Genomic DNA, 17,188 nt, shown 5'->3' on the forward strand with positions numbered 1-17,188 from the left:
CAATTTTGGCTCGCCCTCCCCCCCCCCCCCCCGCAACCCCCCCCCCCCCCCCCCCCCCCCCCCCCCCAAAAAAAAAAAAAAAAAAAAAAAAACCAAAGAAAAAAAAAAAAAAAAAAAAAAAAAAAAAAAAAAAAAAAAAAAAAAACAAAACAGAATTAGGATATAGGGCAAAGAACAAACAAAAAAAAAAAAAAAAAAAAAAAAAAAAAAAAAAACAAAAAACAAAAAAAAGGAAAAAAAAAAAAAAAAAAAAAAAAAGGGGGTTCCCCCCCCCAACCAAAAAAACAAACAAAAGGCAGACGACCCCCCCCCGACAGAACACACAAGACAATTTAAAACCCACAACAAAGAAAAAGGGTTAATAAACCCCCGGCCCACCCCCCCCCCCCCCCCCCCCCCCGCGAGACACGAAAAACCCCCCCCCCCCGAGCGAACCCCGGATCCGGAGGATGGCTTGTCGAAGAAGAAAGATTATCTCGTCGCAAGCGTGCCCTAATCTTACTTATGGATTAGGGTAATCACCTCGATGACAAGCAGACTCAAACCGACGGCTGTGGATAATCATCATCAAAGGGATAACTATCGCATAACCTAACGGTTATCTCAGGAGTCCTCTACTAGCCCAAACTAGTAGAAGTCTATCGCTCAACGGATCTTACTAATGAGATCCAACGACTACCCGAAGAAGGCTCGAGTGCATCCAACGAAGGAGATTCGAAGGTACACTCTATATAAACCTCACTACTATACAAGGTGAGGGACGGATCAATCGATTAAGGAGAATACTATCCGAGACTCAGTTCGGATCCATACCGATAGACCTAAACTATCGCGTCCCCGCTATCTAGATCACCTTTCCCGTTTCTTCATTCATTAGCTCGTGCTTCTAGCAGAGCCGTTTGTGATTAAGTTCATCAACCGACTTAGCCTTCGGAGGTGGACTCCCGACCCCAGCCGGTCGGGCCACATCCGACGCTTTTGTTTTGGCAGACACTACGTGGAGATCCAAGGGCCGAGCAGATTTTGGACGCATCATTTGGCGCCGTCTGTGGGAAAGACTTGAAAAAGCCATGGTGACTAGATCAGCAGCCGCAGCAGCCGCCGCACAACGCAATTCCGGTGTTCAGGATACCCGGGGTGAATAATAACCAGATATTCCCCAGAAAGCCAAAATCCTATCGAAGTGGATAAAGGCCAGGGAGGATGTAATCCTCCTGATACAATCCAAGATCAATTGGATCAGGTAAAGATTCAACTCTTGGAGGTGAGCCAAGCACTCCGCTTGCTCACCAGACGAGTGGTTTTACCACAAGAACCCGATCAACACGATTCGGGGAGACGTGCATTGCCACGTGACCAAAGAATGGCTGAAGACCGGAATGTTGATCAGAATTTCCGTGAAGGAGACCGAGGACTTCGGAGGATTGATGATCAACTAAGGCGAGGCGATCGGTTCGACAGACCGCAAGAGAGTACAACCGATTCAAATACAAGGTTGGATTCTGGGGTAAGAACCCACTCACCCACCGTCGAAGAACCGTCGTGATGATCGAGCAGTTCGTGACGAGAGAAACGTTCGTGAAGGACGGGCTGTTCGTGATGATCGAGTAGCACGTGATGATCGTGGTTAATCGAGGTCGTGATCGTATTGCCGAAGATCACCCGACCCGATTGGTCAAGAATTGGCCAATATCAATGAGAAGTTAGGGCAATTGGCTAAGGGAAGAATAATCGAGGATATTTACTCGCTCATTCGGAAGACTCCTTTTGCCGAGCCAATCGCGGGATATCGGTTTCCCCATAACTTCCGTTTGCCTACCTTCTCAACATTCGATGGCTCCGAGATCCAACAGCTCACATTGGCTATTACCAACGCACCATGGCGCTTCTGGTAATTCCGATGAAATTTTATGCGTGGTTTTCGGGATCATCTCTAACTCGGAGCGGCACAAAAGTGGTTTTCTAACCTTCCCTCGGGAAGGATCGTAAACTTTGACGAATTGGCACGCCAATTCATAGGGCGATTCCAGAGTGGGATACAGTCAAGAAAACGGAAGAAACCTTGTTTATCGTCAAACAGGGAAAGAACGAATCGATCGTAGAGTTTCTCAAAAGATTCAACAAAGTGACGATGGAGATAGAAAACTTGGATGAATAGGTAGCCGTAACCGCTCTATTCACAGGACTCACAAATCGGAAACTCCCGGAGTTATTACTACATGATATACCCACGACTTATGCCGAGTTGGTACAGAGATGCCGTAAGCAGTCGAAGTCATGGAGATTCTAGATGCGCGCCAAGGAGATAATAAAGTCTCCAATAAGGAACAAAAGGCTCCCGAGCGTGCATGAAGCCAAAGAAGAATGTTCGTGATCGGGTTGGAAGATCCCAACCTTGGCGCCAAAGATCCCCCGGCAGAAGTGAGTACACTCCATTGAATGCTCCTCGGGCCGATATTTTGAATATCCTCAAAAGAAAAAATATTTTGAAGTGGCCGCCTAAAATTCTTTTGAAACCCGGAGAGCAAGCAGGATCGGGAAAAGTATTGCCGATTCCACAAGGACTATGGTCATTACACTAATGACTCGTCGTCATCCAAGGCGTATATTGAGAGATTGATATCTCAGGGACATCTCGTCCAGCTTTTGTTAGCAGGAGAAGGGAGGAGCCACGCGGGCCAGTGCGGCTGCCCCTAAAAGGAATCGTTCGGGTAGTTCGTAACGATCAAGGGAGGCCCCGAAGTCCAAAAAAGGCAAGGAGGTGATTGAAGTCGCTACTCGGTCACCGATCCTTACCATCTTCGGGGGTCCAGAGCCCGAATCATTCCGGAGTTTAAAAACCAAATCCAAATTTGTTGGAGCCGGAGAGGCGCAGAAGCGGAAGAAGCTGAATGGTGAAGATTCTATCACCTTTAGCGAAGAAGACGAGAGAGATGTTTGTTTACCTCATGATGATGCTATAGTCATCAAGGTAGAGATTGCACGGCGGGAAGTGCATAGAGTATTGATTGATACAGGGTCTCAGCTGACCTAATTTCTTACGAAGTGTATCAAAAATTGAAGGTGGATCAAGATTTGATGAAACCTTCATCAACACACCTATATGGCTTTGCAGGGTCATCTCAGCAGTAGGGCGGAAGGATCGGTTCGGTTGGATCTTTCCATTGGAAGTTTTCCCAAAGAAACAACTCGTCCGAATCAACTTTCTCGGTGGTTCGAGAACTACCAGCCTATAATATGATTCTTGGGCGACCATCTTTATCCAAGATAGGTGCTATTGTTTCGACAAAGCACTCCGAAGATAAAATTCCCGATCGATATGGGAATCGGTCAAGTCTCCTCCGACCAAAAGATCTCTCGGCAGTGTTATGTTGCCTATTTAAAAGACAAGGAGGGTCCGAAGAAGGTTACCGCCCTCCCCATAGAAGTTCGAGATGATCGGGAAGAGACAGAGATGCAAAGGCCCGAACCAAAGGAGAAACTAGAGCAAATCCAGCCGTGTACCGAGGATGCGAAAAAGATTACTTATGTCGGGTCCGAACAAATGGAAGAGTTTAAAGATGAATTGAAGTTATTTCTTCAACGTAATAAAGATGTATTCGCGTGGTCTCGCCGAGGATATGCTCGGGATCGATCGGGCCATTGCAGAGCACAAACTCGGGATAGACCCTAAGGCGAAACCAAGGATACGTAAAAGAAGAAATTTCTCTATTGAAAAGTATGAAGCCGTTCGGAATGAAGTTGAAAAACTTAAGAATTCTGGTTTCATAGAACCAATCGAGTGCCCAACTTGGTTGGCCAACGTGGTGATGGTGAAAAAGGCGAATGGGAAGTGGAGGATGTGTACAGACTACACGGATCTAAACAAAGCTTGCCCAAAAGATTGTTACCCGTTGCCTCGGATTGACCTCTTGATAGATGCTATCGCAGGGTATGAAACTTTAAGTTTCATGGATGCCTACTCGGGTATAATCGATCCTTATGAATAAGGAGGATGAGAAATATACGGCTTTTATGACTGATCGTGAAAGCTATTATTACAAGGTCATGCCTTTTGGCCCGAAGAATGCAGGAGCAACATATCGCAGGGCCGTCAACAAGATTTTCAAAGAGCCGATAGGAAAGAACGTTGAAGCATATGTTGACGACATGCTGGTGAAAAGCTTTACAAAAGCAAATCACATTGCAGATTTGATCGAGGTTTTCTCAAGATCGAGGAAACATCAAATGAAGTTGAACCCCGAAAAATGTGCCTTTGGAGTCTCCTCGGGCAAATTCTTGGGTTTCATGGTATCACAGAGGGGAATTGAGGCAAATCCTCGCCAAAATACAAGCTCGATTGATATGGAGGCTCCCAAAACCGTTCGGGATGTACAATGTTTGACAGGAGAGTTGTCGCCTTAAATCGATTTATCTCCAAGTCCTGGAGAAAAATGTTTGCCTTTCTTCAAGGCACTTAAAGACCCGAAGGGCAAGTAAGGAAGCAAAGTGGACTCAAGAGTGCCGTAAAGCTTTTGAGGAATTAAAAGAAGCACTTGGACAACCACCGATCCTGTCCAGTGCCGAGAAGGGGGAAATATTACAGCTATATCTAGCGACATCCCTTTCCGCGGTCGGGCAAAGATTTGTTCGGGAGAAAGATAAGAAACAAGGGCCGATTTACTATGTAAGCCACGTGTTGCCGGATGCGGAGACGAGATATTCGCAGATTGAGAAGCAGTGCTCGGCTCTCATGATGGCCGCCAGGAAGCTAAGGCCATATTTTCAGTGCTCATCCAATTGAGGTATTTACAACTTTTCCTCTTAGTAAAGTTCTTAACAAACCCGATTTGTCCGGAAGGATGGTATCCTGGTCGGTTGAGCTAAGTGAGTTCCAAGTGAGCTTTAAGCCCAGGACTCGCAATCAAGGCTCAAGCATTAGCCGACTTTGTAGTAGAAACTATTGCACCAAAGGGAACCCACCATTGAAGATCCCATTATACCAACCACTTGGGAGGTATATGTCGATGGTTCGAGTAATAAAGATGGAGCAAAGCGCTGGAATTCTATTAAAAAGTCCGGCAGATTCATTATTCGATATGCTTTGAGATTCGCATTTGATGCGAGTAATAACGAAGCGGAGTACGAGGCCCTAATAGCAGGACTTCGGTTGTCAAAGGCATTAGCTATTGCAGATGTTACTATTTATAGTGACTCTCAACTTATAGTCAACCAAGTCCAGGGGGAGTATGGCATTAAAGAACCACGCTTGCAAAAATATCGGGAGATAGTGCAGGCATTTCAGAACCAATTCCGGAATTTGAAGATATCTCGATTTCGAGGAATGAAAATTCAAAGGCAGATGAGCTATCCCGACTAGCCAATGCCAAGGAAAAGAATCTAGACCCTTCGGTCTACATTGAAGAGGTAACTTTTCCAAGTTATCATGAGAAAGAAATTTCTTATATTGAAGCAGTAACGTTGTCGGATGGATCCAATAATTGAATATCTAAGAGATGACAAGTTACCCGAGGATCCAAAGAGAAGCAAGGTTGATCAAGATTCGATCAGCTAGATTTGTCATTCGTAATGGGAGACTATATAAAAGATCTTATGCTGGACCCCTTATGAGATGTATAGGCCCCGAAGGAGCAAACTCAGCTTTGGCTGAGGTTCATGAAGGAATTTGTGGCGCTCACATGGGTGGCAGAGCCCTGGCCCACAAAATTCTAAGACTGGGGTTATATTGGCCTAAGATCCAAGAAGTCGCTATGGACTACGTTCGTCGATGTAGTAACCATCAAATTCATGCTACAAGATCTAGGCGCCCGGCGGAGACTATGACTTCAATTCTAAATCCCATTCCCTTTGCAATGTGGGGAATTGATATCATGGGCAAATTCACCAAGGCATCGGGCGGACGAGAATATCCGATAGTAGCAATTGATTACTTCACAAAATGGGTAGAAGCGCAAAGCACCGGCGACAATTATCGAGAAAAAAGTGGAGAAATTTGTGCTTGAATCAATCATATATCGCTTTGGGATTCCAAAGATAATTGTCACCGACCATGGTACTCGCCCGACCGTCCACAATTTGAGCAATTCTGTGGAACATATATGATCGAGCATCGTATGTCCTCGGTGGCATACCCCCAAAGCAATGGCCAAGTAGAGGTTACTAACCGAACGCTACCGGAAGGAATAAAGAGAAGACTCGAAGCCGACAAAGCTTCTTGGGTCGAAGAACTATATAATGTATTGTGGGCTTATAGAACTACGGTTCGAACACCTACAGGAGAAACTCCATTCAGAGTTGGCATATGGATCCGAAGCATTGGCACCAGGGGAGATAATGGCAGGGACGTTAAGGGATCGTGAGTTCGAGGAAAAAGCAAATGAACAAGGACTCGCTTGATAGTCTTGATTTGTTGGATGAAGTTCGGGCAAAGGCAATAGCACGAACTCAACATTATCAAAGAAGGATAGCGTCTCATTATAATACTCGAGTGAAGAATCGTCGGTACTTAGCCGGAGATTTGGTGTTGAGAAACACCCTAGCTTCCGACCCGCGTCACCAAAGAAAGTTGGACCCTTCCCCGGGAAGGACCTTATATGGTTGTGAAACCGGTCGGTTCAGGAGCTTACAAGCTGAAGAACATTGATTCCCGTAAAGAATTGGATCGTTCGTGGAATGCTAGGCATCTCAAAAAGTTTTATCCTTGAAGATGATTTCAATTTTGTTCGCGATGTAATCATTTTCAACTCAATCAATGCAATTTTTGGTTTTCAACAAACTATCTTTTGATTGGGGGGCATCATACACCACATTCAAGAACAAGATCCAACTATAAGGCATCGGATGAAAATTCGTGTGGGTCCTTCAACACTTCAACACTTATGGAAAATCTTTCGAACTTTCTTAAGTCGGGGCATCGGATGAAAATCCGAGTGAGTTCCTTTTGCAAGGCGTCGGTTTAATACCCGAGTAAGTTCCTTCGAGACTTATTGAATTTTTGAATTATCCTTAAGTATAAGGCATCGGTTTAAAACCCGAGTGAGTTCCTTCTCAGACTTATTGTATTTCTCCGGAAATCCTTAAGTATAAGGCATCGGTTTAAAACCCGAGTGAGTTCCTTCCGCGGGGTGGTTCCTTCTCGCACTTATTGTATTTCTCCGGAAATCCTTAAGTGTAGGCATTGTTTCGGACAACTAAGACCTAATACAACGACGATTCAAGTGGCTAGCAAAGTTCAAGATAAAGTAATTTCTTATTTCTTCGTAAGATCCAAAGAGGCCAAAGATCAAAACAATTACAAGAGCTGGATACAATCTCCGATCAAAGAAGAAGGTCATTACAGGATCGTTAACAAGTTATACAAGATCGATGCGACTTTGCTAGAACAAACATATGAGTCAACCATTGAGAGGAGTCAAGGAAAAGAAGAGAAGAAATGAGGATTACAAAAATATTCCAATATTCAGAAAATCCTCTACAATTTCATACTCTTTGCCCAACTTGTCCAGGAGAAGAATGGTCCTCGACCAAACTCGCATTCGGCACAAGCTCGTCATAATTGACTTCTTCCAGCGGAGAATAAACAGGAGAATCTTCCGGATATTGCATAATATCCGGATCGGAAGGTGGAGGATCAATCTTATCCTTGGTCCAATCGGGAGGAGGAATACCCGTGTTGGTAAATACTTCAGGATGGCAAACAAGACCGTAGGGAGTTGTATCAAAATGAGGATCTTTCCTTAGTATTGATTCCCATACTTCGTTCTCACCATCCCGGTACGCCCGCAAGTTGTAAGCATTCAACATATCAACAAAAGGCTTACCGTGTAAATACTTGAAGACACAAGGCTCGCGAACATCGCTTGGAAGGGATTCGGGCAAAGGAACGACGGCTTGCCTTTCGGGTAATGTTCCAGCATCCTTTAGCTCCCCGACTTTCCAACTGTCCGTTCCAGTCGCCGGATCTTCTCCTTGGCATCATCCAAATCTGACCGAAGACGACCAATCATCGAATTCTTTTCTCCCCGCCACCTCCCAAGCTAGATTCCGAAGGCGAGCAATCTCAACATCTTTAGCTTCAGAGATTCCCCGAAGCCTAGAAACTTCATTGCTCAACCTATTGAGTCTAGTAACCGCTTCCACTTGGTTGTGGAAGTTACCAAAGAAGACTCCCGCAAACAACTTTCGAGTTAGCAAGGAGCGAAAAAGTAATTTTTCAAAATCGAGGAAAATGAAGAAAGACTTACATCACCAAAGTGACTTCGTAAAGACTTCATCCGGAAGTTTGGAAAGAACTGCGCTCTCGAAGGTCATTCGAGCAGCAAGACACCATTCCAACGCTTTGTCAAACTCGTTTGACACTAATTCAAAGCGAAGGATGAGAAGGATGAGCTACATCAAGAGAAGGACGAACTACACCAAGAGAAGGATGAGCTTCATCACTTGTCATCCGACGACGCTTCCTGGTAGCAAAATCCTCCAACTCAGAAGGAGAGGAGGAGGATGCCAAACAAGCATTGGAGTTAGAAATAGGAGCAGCACCTGCTGGGGCCACACCTTCATCGACGCCAACATAGTTGCCTCGGATGCCCGAAGAGTCTCCTTCGGGGGTGCACCGACAAGCTCACCAACAAGCTCACCAGCCAGGATTGCCGCCGGGACCATCGGCAACGGAGTGATCAAGATCTTCCTGGGAAAGATGAGCGGTCACTTCGGGCAAAGGAGGCGCAGGGACGACATCAACAAAAGCTGCAGGAATCTGACTTGAAGATTCACCGCTAGCAATCGCCTTACGCTTGGAGGATTCACTAGCTGAAACCACCGCACTGGCCCCAATCACCACCGACGGAACGCTATTCTTGCGAGATTTTGCTCTGATAAAGTCTGGGTTGATCTTGGGAGCCACTATACAAAAAACAAACAGCCGTATCAAGTTACAGAAATAAAACGACAAAGAACAATGGGGAAACCCTAGTTTTCTAACGCATCCGACCGACCAAAAACTAAACCCCAAGTATAACTACTGTGCAGTTTACTATTGGGGGAAAAGGGGAAGGAGATGAGAAATCTAAAACTCACTTGTTCAGAAATGGATAGAGCTGTCGTCGAAGTACGAGGAATAAGGAGGCAGGCCGAAGGACGAAAGGTTGCTTTGGCACTTTAGCAAATCTATCTTGCACAAGTCAGGATAGATGGAGGGTACCCACGAAGGCTTTAAATAGCCTCAGGTATAAGACGACGGTTGAAGGCTAAGGACAACCGACGACCCAGATCGAAACGACGCTTTGAAATCCGTAAAAAGCAAGATCAACGGTCGAAGGGATGCCACATGGGAACATGTGGAAGCGAGCACCGTGCAGAGAAACCTCCAATCGTCGCACCGCCATTAAAATAATGGAGGTATTTCCGATTCATTGGAAACAAGTGAATGGTACACAAAAGCAGGAAAACGTTTGAACTTCGCAGAAGGGAAACGTGCGGACTTTGCAATAAATGAAGTAGTGGGGAAGATTAACGCATCTTCCCGAAACGCATCTTCACAATATTTCTACAAGATCATTATTCGGCGAGGAATGAAGAGTTAAGTGATAAGTTTTATCATTAATACTTTGATATTCAAGGCAATACTTCGGCAAGAGATGGGGAAATTTTGAGACCAATATGAGTAAAGAAATGTCTATTCATTAAAATGAGGGTACATCTTTACAAAAGGACAATGCCCTAAGCCTTTTCTTCATTGTTGCCCGAGGGACCCTGGTCGGGATGACTTTTCTCAGGATCCTGAGAAGAGCCTTCCTCAAGAATGTCATCGGCTGAATCCTCTACAGCAACAACTTGAGACTCGGCTTGTGATTTCTCCTCTGGAAGTGCCGGCTCGTCATCTAGATATGCCTCATATTGAGGGTCAGCTGGAAAAGGATCATCTACTCCCTGGGCCCAGTCTGGGAGATCCATACCAACTTTCCCGAAGACCTCCGGGTGGCATACCTCACGAAAAGGAGCAATGATCGAAGTCGTGGATCGTTCCAAGGATCTGCTCCCAAACGTCGTTCTCGCCCCCATGCGATAAGCCTGAATGTTGTAGAAACCTAGCAATTCGGAGAAAGGTACGCTGTCCAAGTATTTCCGGATGCACTCCTTCCGAAGGTTTGGCTTGATATGTTCAGGCTTGCTAGGGATTGCCAACTTCAGATGTTCTTCGAGATCCCTACTCTTATTTTCAAGGCTGTCACCAAACAACGTGGCAGCTGCCTTTTGCTTCCTGGCCTCGCGCTCGGCAGAAGAGACACGAATTCTTGAAGCTTCAAGGGCTTCCTTGAGGGAGGTCACTTCTTCCTCATGCTTTTTCTCGCAACTCTACAATGAGGCTGTAGTTAGCTGGTCTATTTCAGAATTGGCCTTGGCCAATTTCTCTTCACAAGTTTGCAAGAAGGAGCTGGTGCGACCAACACGGCTCAAAGCTTCCATGTGTTGATAAAAGCTCAACACAAGATTCGGGATGACAGAAGATATCAGAAGAAGTCATAAGAAATTATGAGAACATAAATAAGCGAGAAGACCGTTACCTTGTAGATTGACTCACAAGGGAGGTGTCATCCAGGGCTTCAAACTCCTGGCGATCAAAAGGAGCAAGACTGAGAGAGCTCCACTCTGCAGCTTTCTCAAGATCCCGAGTGACCCTGTCGGTCATCTTCGTGGTCCACTGGGAAGGAAGACTTCCTCACCATCCGTCGAAGCTTTGGATTTTTTGTTGGAGGGAGCATCAATTGTGTCATGCCTCCTCTTGGTTCGGACGGAGGAGGAGACGGTGGCCCTCTCCACCATTGGTTTCTTCCCTTTACCCGAAGCATCAGCTACATGCCTGATATTCCTGATACCCCTGTAAGAGGGGTCGGGAGAGGGAAGAGAAGCCTCTTGATCTGCAGTCAAGACCCTGGGCGATCGTTGTTCGGCTGTCACAACGGCTCTAGCGGCCTTCACCCGCAGAGCTTCGTGGTTCTTTCGGGGAGGCACTGCAATGAAGAAGGACAAGGATCGAGAATTCAAGACATTTCACTTCATCAAATCAAAGGATGATGGTTAGAAGCTCACAATGAGCCAAGCCCCAGTACTGAAGGATGGAGTTATACTCCATTTCATATCCATGTATCTCTTGATACCACAGAATGGATTTGATCTTCCTGATGGCCGCCTCGTCTTCTTTGGATAAGGGAAGGCCCCGGTTACTTTCGGACGAAGAAGTAAACCTCCTCCAGGTGGTCGGGAAGTTAAGATCCGATGGAGGCGCTCGACGAGAAAAAATATCGTTCGCGCCATCTTTTGTGGTTAGAAGGGCAAGTTCCTTTTGGCGAGGATGCTGCCCCTCCAATCAAGTTCAGCCCTATTGCTTTTGGAAAGAAAGACCCATCCGGGAGGATGGGAGATAGAAAGAACATGAAAACGTACAAAAAGAGAAAGAGATGGCGTGATGCCAAGCTCAAAACACAAACCCAAGAAGCCGACGATGAGACGCCAGCTATTGGGGAGGAGCATTCCGGGACAAATGTTCCAGTGATTCAAAACTGCGGAAAATAAAGGATTAAAAAAGGGAAAGCGAACCCCGCTTTCCAGTGTATCTATATACAGAGAAAATTCACTCGGAAGGGATGAATCAACCCTCTCATCAGGGTGGGGAGCCCTAACCTGATATGAGGAAGGAAGGTCAAAATCTTGGACAGCGGAAAGAAGAGTTTCTCCATTATAAATGGAGGGAATAGAGCCAGGCCCACTATTGGACCCGGAGGTTTGAGGTTGCCTAGAGGAATCAACGATCTTGGAAGATCCAGACTCGACAAGGACAGGAGAAGTTTCGGTTTTTCTTTCAAAACCTTTTTGAGAAACTTCAGCGAACTCCCCGCCAGGAGGACTGTTGCACACCGCGGAGAAGCAAAAGCATCATCACTGCTATCACCAGCATGGGGTACTAAAGAAGCCCTATCGTCCGCCATTACTCGTTTCAAGAACTACAAAAAGAAAAGATCGGTAAACTTACCGATTCGGTGAGACGAAAGCTTGAGAGCGGGAAGGCGCGAAGCGACGACAAAGGTTCAAATTCCAGGCGGAAGAATGAAACCTACGAAGACAACGAACCACTTTTAAAACTCCCGCACGAGTGTTCGGGAATCGAACGATCGAGATTGATTCAAAATTGACGATCAAGATTGAAAGACGTTTTGAAAGTTTGAACTGCCGAATCCGAAATAGGCGTTCGGAAACCGTCGCTTGGATGACGTGAGCCACGACAGATCAACTGCACCGGAGACATGTGGCCTTACACTCACAACGCTCGAGGAAAAGTGACCACCGCATTAAATGTGATATGACATTTAATGAAGCACACAGAGATCATCACTTGACGACGAACCCAGTTAAAAACCAAACCCTCGGGATCAACCGAACGCTTGGTCTAGGGGGCTCGTGATATGGAGAGTTTATGATCAGACCGGGTTCACACCTGGTCCGACCCTCGACCCCGGTCGAGACGGAGAAAACCGAATCGCTCCCGAGCGAACCGGATCCAGAAGATGGCTTGCTTTGAAGAAGAAAGATTATTCTGCTGCAAGCGTGCCCTAATCTTACTTATGGATTAGGGTAATCACCTTGATGACAGCAGACTCAAACTGACGGCTGCGGATAATCATCATCAAAGGGATAACTATCGCATAACCTAACGGTTATCTCAGGAGTCCTCTACTAGCCCAAACTAGTAGAAGTCTATCGCTCAACGGGTCTTATTGATAAGATCCAACGACTACCCGAAGAAGGCTCGAGTGCATCCAACGAAGGAGATTCGAAGGTACACTCTATATAAACCTCACTACTATACATGGTGAGGGACGGATCAATTGATCAAGGAGAATACTATCTGAAACTCAGGTTCAGATACATACTGATAGACCTCAACTATCAGCGTCCTGCTATCTAGATCACCTTTCCCGTGTCTTCATTCATTAGCTCTGTACTTCTAGCAGAGCCGTTTGTGATTAAGTTCATCAACTGACTTAGCCTTCGGAGGTGGACTCCCGACCCCAGCGGTCGGGCCACATCTGACGCTTTTGTTTTGCAGGACATTACGTGGAGATCCAAGGGCTGAGCAGATTTTGGACGCATCACTCACATAATCCAATCACACTCACTTATGCGGTGGTTACCAAATATATAACTCTATTTTGTAACTGTCCTAAAAGTGAATTTCCAATTTTGCCCTTAGGCATATAATTATATTAATAATTAATAAATCCCAACAATTCCAAAGAATTCTAGTGTTGTGGGTGTGGTGGGAAGTCAATCAAGCTTAAATTTGGAATCCCTTTCAATCTTTTCCAATAGCTTTGTCATCTTTTCTAGCATCTTTTAATCTGAATAATAATACATCTAATCATTGGATTTTGTTACTTTCTTCATTTGGAGAATTCACTAATAATTTTGCTGGGAAAGCTTTAATTCGTGCTATGTTAGCTAACAGTTCTTGTGAATTTTGTTTTTTATGGAGATTCTTTTGGAAGTTATAGATTCGACCTAAATTCAAATTATTCTTTTGGCGTGTTTTACATGTAGGACTGCCAGTTATGGGCATTTTGTCTCACTGAATTTCAGCCAAGCCTTATTGTGTGCGTTTTGTGGCGATAGTGCATAATGAATTTGGCACATTTGTGTTTCTTGTGACTAGATTATGAGGATTTGGGCGGCGTGCCTTCCAGGATTGAGAATTGAGTTTTTCCCATAATGTTTTATGCTTCATCTTATCTTTGGATAAATTGTCTCTTCGGTGGATGTTTTCAGTACTGATAATTACTTGTTCAGTTGTGTGGAAACTTCGTAATGACATGCTTTTTATCGGTAAAGCACCCCATCCTAGGTGGATTTTAGACCACATATACATGCAGTTGGAAGACTCTAGGTATTGGGCCATCTAGAGTTGAGGTGCAAGACATTCATTCCTTGCTCCTTCTGCTATTGAACTTTGTATTAGTTACTCTATGCATGATCTAATTTCTATTCACTATCCCATTTCAAAGTAATTTGGATGGTCAAACAACTTTTTGACTGCTTGCTTACTTGTCTAAGGTTGGGTTTGGGTCATGCTTACTGTCAGACTCCGATGTTGAATTGAGGGAATTCGGATCTGGTGAGGACGTAGGTTTAGAGAAACTGAGAGAAAGAGAGAGAGAGAAAAGATTTAGGGAAGAGATTAAATTTGTTCTTCCTTTTCCCATTACTTGGGTCCTATTATATATTATGGTCTTCAGAGACCGTATTACAAAATTAGATTCCTCTTGGATTACAAACTCTAGAGTCCCTTCGGATACTCTTCATCACTATATGATATAGTCAGTTACAAACTCTAGAGTCCCTTCTGGATACTTCTTCATTAGATATAGTCGGTGAGATAGGTGGGTCGTTGTTTGTCTCTCATGGGCCTTATTGGGCTTGCTTCTTTGAGCCTTACTGGGCTTGCCTCTTCTAAAGTATTCGTAACACTTACCTTAATGTTCCTAGTGTGAAGAAAATCTGGTGTTAAAGAGCAAGGGGTCCTTGATCTAATTCCGAAGGCTTGGAAGAAAGCTTGGCCTTTGGAACTAAATGACTTATTTTTGGACATAGCCCATAGAACCCCAACCCATACAGTTTTTGCCATTTTAAGAACCCTTTGCTCTCCAGGTTCCATATGCAGCCTTTCTATAGCCAGGCTTTGAGTAAAAATACTGAGGAAATATAATGCATCTTTCTTTCTTCTCGAAAATGGAAAAAGCAGCCTAGTATAAGGTGGCAGTGCACGCATGATACAGTAAGAGATTGTAGCCCGAGGAGGGAGCAAGCCTAGAATCACATTCGTGAAATTTCAATGGCTAATTCAATCTCCATGGGTTCTCTTAAGCTCGGTTCTGGGAGATATCCGAGTCTTCCTTCAAGAGAGATATCGTTTTATCGTCACAGTAGGAGTTCGTTCTCTATACCTTTGCAGATTTGTTGTCATTCTAGAAACCCAGAAGAACAAAACGAAGAACGAACGAAGAAGAATGGATTCAGTTTGCTACAATACTCTGTTACTCTCACAATCATATCTGCTTCGCTCCCTCAAGCTCATGCCGCAGCGAAGGTTTCAGAGAAAAAACGTTCTCCCAAAAAAAAGAAGGAAGCGGCCAAGAAGATGGAAGCTTTGTCGCCGGAAGAATTGAAATCGTGGTCTCAAGGACTCCCCATTGTCACTGACCGGATTCCATACACAGAAATATTGAATTTGAAGGAAGAAGGGAAGCTTAAACATATAGTCAAGCTATCTACTTCCAATTTGAAGCGGCGGCCGGATACTGTTCTTGTGGTGTTGGATGATTCAAGGGTTGTGAGAACCGTGCTACCGTCGATCCAAACTGACGAGAGGTTTTGGGAATCATGGGATAACTTACAGATGGATTCAGTTTGTGTGAATGCTTATACTCCACCCATCAAAAAACCAGAAATTCCATCACCGTATTTAGGTTTTCTGTCAAAAATTCCACTCAAAATATTATCGCTTTTGAAGCCAAAGCCAAAATCGAAACGGGCATTGGAGTTTCAGATGCTTCGTAAAGAGATGCAGATGAGAAACAACGAAGAATTAAAGAGAGCGAGGGAACAACGTGAAATGGTGGAGAAGGCTATGAAAGCTCAGAAGAAGCTAGAAGAGAAGAATAGAAGGAAAGAGCTGAAAAAAATGAAGTACGAGGAATCTTTGCGTAAGGCAAGGGAGGATTATCAAGAAATGGCAATGGTGTGGACTAAATTAGCTCAGGATCAGAACGTATCAACTGCCCTTGGAGTGTTGTTTTTCTATTTATTTTATCGGACAGTTGTCCTTAACTATAGGAAGCAACAGAAGGATTATGAAGATAGGATGAAGATTGAGAAAGCAGAAGCTGAAGAGAGGAAGAAAATGAAGCAGCTAGAGAAAGAACTCCAAGGGGACATACTGGGTGAAGGAGATGAGAGTGAAGAAGGAACAGATGAGAAGAACCTTTATCTCAAAATGACTAAGCAGTTCATGAAGTCTGGTGCTCGTGTTCGTAGAGGTAGAGCACAAAATAAGAAGTTGCCTCAATTTCTGGACAGAGGTGCTGATGTGAAATTCTCAGATGTTGCTGGGCTAGGGAAAATACGGCTTGAGCTCGAGGAGATCGTTAAGTTTTTCACACATGGGGAAATGTACCGCAGAAGAGGAGTGAGAATACCAGGCAAGAGTTCTCTTTCTTATGTTGATGGAGTTTTCATAGTTCCATTCAATTTTTTTTTATATCCAGGAATAAGAAGGGAATGACTGAATAGAATTTCAAATTTCACACTGTTGGGTTAATGTTTTCCTTTGGGTTGATGTTTTCCTTTAGGTTAATGCTAAATATAGAGAGAATTTAGGGTTCCCTGATATCATTTTGAAGGTCATTCATCAGTAAAAGCCAAAAACATACTTAAGAGGCTGATATATTTCAATTTTATCCAAAACGTGTTTTGTTTATTTTATTTTTTATTAATCTATTTCTGAACTTAGATTGTATCTGAGAGATCCTGAACAATAATGTGTGATAATTTGTAAAAGTTTGCCTAAAGATTGGATCTGAGAGATCCTGAACAATATTGTGTGATAATTTATAAAAGTTTGCCTAAAATCCTTCAAATTCTCATTAGGATCATTCTACTGAATGTACCGAATCCATATAGATATGCGACCATACAATTTTTTATATGGCCATTAGATTGCTTGAGTGAAAATGCTTCTACATTCTTATGATTGTTATCTAAAGGAGGAATTAGTGTAAAGTTTGTTTGGGCCACCGGATTTCACCAACGCTGCGAGGTCCCGATCAACCACTTTTCTAGGATTTAGACAATGTAGTTAGAACTATCGTTACCTGATGTTTATAGCCTCCATTCTGACACTTTAAAAGACCTATAAGCATCTGCCCTTGTTATTTCTGATTTGGTTGAGCAGTGAATTAGCCAACTGTAAGAGTTCCAGCTCCACCACTGTCTGGTGTTCAGACAATGTAGTTAGACCCATTGTTACTTGAAACTCATAGCATCCAAAATAAGTTTATGATATCCATTTTGACACTTGAAATAGGCCTATAAGTAGCTGACCTCATATTATCTCAGGATTGTGTCGTTATGTAGTACTTTT

The 17,188-nt window shown here is 44.1% G+C and overlaps 1 pseudogene; it reads left to right on the plus strand.

The window, feature by feature from the left end:
- The first annotated feature begins 14,713 nt into the window (after positions 1–14,713).
- LOC149005191 (putative inactive ATP-dependent zinc metalloprotease FTSHI 2, chloroplastic pseudogene) lies at positions 14,714–16,523 on the plus strand (annotated as a pseudogene).
- Positions 16,524–17,188: the final 665 nt, after the last annotated feature.

The sequence above is a fragment of the Hakea prostrata genome, chromosome 9, assembly GCF_041222555.1.
Source record: "Hakea prostrata isolate BN-2017 chromosome 9, UWA_Hpros_2, whole genome shotgun sequence".
NCBI lineage: Eukaryota > Viridiplantae > Streptophyta > Magnoliopsida > Proteales > Proteaceae > Hakea > Hakea prostrata.